The 3,329-nt window shown below is 34.8% G+C and overlaps 1 pseudogene; it reads left to right on the forward strand.

Moving 5' to 3' along the window:
• Positions 1-643: 643 nt before the first annotated feature.
• On the forward strand, positions 644-2,812 carry LOC107647965 (DNA-directed RNA polymerase 1A-like; annotated as a pseudogene).
• Positions 2,813-3,329: the final 517 nt, after the last annotated feature.

The following is a 3,329-nucleotide window of genomic DNA, read 5'->3' on the forward strand; positions in this document are numbered from 1 at the left end:
AAATTTTATATTTGTTATCTCTTCCTTATTTATTTATGGCCACGGATTTGTTACTCCCACTTATTAACCAACATAAAAATATTTATAAATTAGACCCCGTTTTTTTATTTTTGGAAAAACCAATAATTAAAATTTGCCTCTCTGTTTTTTACTTTTTACACATTTTCCTTTTCGTTCAATCAAAATTTCTAAGAGATGAATCAATTACCTCTGCTAGGGTTTATCATTCATTCTTCACCCTTCCCTAGATGAGACAATTCTTTTTAGCATTCCTCCTTGCCCCTTCTCTTTTTATATATTGGCGCTTTGTTCTTCTTCCTCACTACTAATTCCGGTCTCAGTCCTTCTCTCGCACCTCTGCCCTTGCGAACTAGCCTTTTTAAGGTGCAGTTCCCCACTTTCCTTAGGTACTTAACATATTGTCATAATTTACCTCTCCTCATTACTCTCTTCCGATAGACAACCTCTACTCCACACTACATTTGTTATGTTTTTTCTTAATCTGCATATTTGTGTATATTGATCATATTCTGATATTTGCAGAGCTTAAAAAGAACAGAAAAAGGTTAACTTAATTTAAGTTTCGGGTTTGAAATTCTTCAGGGAAGAGAGGAAATTCCTAATAAACAACTCAGTCTTACAAATGTCATTTTCATGCAGAGTATTGCACATTATGCAAAGGGATGCTCAGGAAGATCCTGCAATATTTTCCGATGCCCTACATGCAAGGAGACTAGTTAATCAGGTTCTATGCCATCCTTTCGGTGTTACTTGGTGCATAAATGCAATCTCGTATTTTTTGAAAGAAAAAGTTACAATTTCATCTGGAATCTTAGGTTCTTAAGGCATTTGAAAATAAATTTTCTAATTAGCAATTATGGTTCGTTTATTTATTGTTTTTTGTTCTCGTGTAGAAGCTAATTTTGATCTGATCTTGTATACTGTTAGGTGGATAGAAAATTGGTTAAGCAGACAGTGATGACATCAGTATATGGTGTCACGTACATTGGTGCGCGTGAGAAGATAAAGAGGAGGTTGAAAGAAAGAGAATCCGGTTTAGATGATGACAAACTCGTTGGCGCTTCTTGTTATGCTGCAAAGGTGAGAGGGTGAAAATAACTCTGTATTATAGATATATATTATCCTTGTAGCATAACATGTATTGCTTGTTTAATCTCATTTCCTTCTCAGGTCACCTTAACTGCCTTGGAGATGTTTCAAGGTGCACGGAATATTATAAAATGGCTTTGTGACTGTGCAAAAGTATGTTACAATCTTCCTTCTACCTACATGTGTGATGCACATATTCTGATTCTTGTTTCGTCCTTTTGTTGTCGTCGTTGTATTAGTAACAGAATTGGTATGACAATAACCTTGAATAGGTAATTGCATCTGAAAATCAGCCAGTCTGCTGGACCACTCCTCTTGGACTTCCTGTTGTGCAACCTTACCGGAAACTTGGAAGGCATATTGTAAGTATAGTAGAATTTCCATGAAATATACTTCTCAGGTTATGTTTGGATGGAGGATTATCGTTTTATTCTTTCAATTTTTAAAAAAGAACTTCAAAATATTGTTTACTTTAAACCTCAATTCGTCATCCCTTCCAAAATCCTCCATGCCAAATATACCCTCAATTTTTGAGTTTATGGCTTTATATAGGTTAATGCTATTATTATGTGATGGGTTACAGGTCAAAACTTTACTTCAGATGTTGACATTGCAACGAAAAACAGATAAGGTAAGCTTAACATCATGTATAGATATTTGGATCATTTACTTCGGAGGCAATTAGATTTTATCTATTAACTATTTTATGCTTTGCCTAAGGCATCCCTATTGATTATAATTTATAAGAAGTTATGATATGAAAATAAAACCAAGATTCAAAACATAGGGAAGCTAAATAACATTGAAACTATTCAGAAATTTGTACTCCTTCAATGACCTAAATAACAGCTTAGGATTTAAATTTTTAACAATAATATGAAATTGTTTTGTTCTATAAATGTTATAGGTCATGGCAAAGAGGCAGAGGACAGCATTTCCCCCAAATTTTAATCACTCACTTGATGGTACTCATATGATGATGACTGCAGTGGCCTGCAAAAAAAGAAGGCTTGAATTTTGCAGGTTTTTGCTAGTTAGGTTCTTCTCATTCAGATTTGATTTATAATGATTAAAATGCTTACAAGGAATGATTTCTGCTCATATATTTAGGGGTTCATGACTCATATTGGATGCATGCGTGTGATGTGGATAGAATGAACAGAATACTCAGAGAGAAGTTTGTTGAACTCTATGAGACCCTAGTACTGGAAAATGTATGGTTTAGATGTTAACGTCATTTACATGATATGCTATTATTTTTAATCTCTGGTATTCTTGGAAATATTTGAGGGAAAATTGATTTTATTATCTTTAGTTTCGTTGGTATTTTCATACTTGCTTGTGTAATTAAATAGTGGATACTTCTTTTGGTATTGTGCTTTGTTTTCTGCAACCTGAAATCTGGTTTGAATTTCTAAAAAAAAATGACGGGAAAAACCAGTCTATGTTTTTAGTAGATGGGGAAACTTATGTGACTAGATGCAAAGGTTGATATTAATGGTTAATTTATTTTATTTTATATTTGTATAAATAGCCTTTGTAATTTCTAGGTTACTCCTAGATCTGTTAACCTGTTCTTATTTGTGAGCAGTTACTGGAGAGCTTCCAGGGGTCTTTCTCAACATTAATGTTCCCCCCATTACTGGAACGGGGAGACTTCGACCTAAGGGAAGTTTTAGAGTCACCATATTTCTTCAACTGATCTTTCTGCAGCCCTCTGTAGGGCATGGACTCTTTCTTTAGGGTTTATTGACTGCATTCTGAGTTATTTCGACATGTGCATAATAGCGACAACCGTTCTTCCGAATGCGCTCGCGATACAGGCCGTTCCTCGGTGGCATTATATATCTTTGAAGGCATCCAGGGTCTTGAGGAGGACTCTTGTCTGGTATGATAATATAAATTCACCCGTCCCACTGGAATTTTTGAGGGTATATACCTTAACACCAGATAGAAGCTTTCGTAGCTTTTGCAACCATGATGCTTTCAAGAAAAAAATAGCCAAGGGATAAAGCTTGGCATTGCTAGTTAGTGAGTGTAGTAGTTGTTGATTTCAAGAATTTGGGAAGAGATCTGCGAATAAGTTCAGCTCACAAGTCTCCATGAAAACTATCCCAAGGATAGTTGCAAGACCATCTTTGATATCAAGAGAATAGAGAATGTGTACCTTAGATAAGGTTTTACATGTGTATTTTGTACAAGCTTTCTTTTGTAAATAA

This window comes from Arachis ipaensis, chromosome B6 (genome assembly GCF_059453495.1).
Source record: "Arachis ipaensis isolate K30076 ecotype BB chromosome B6, ASM5945349v1, whole genome shotgun sequence".
NCBI lineage: Eukaryota > Viridiplantae > Streptophyta > Magnoliopsida > Fabales > Fabaceae > Arachis > Arachis ipaensis.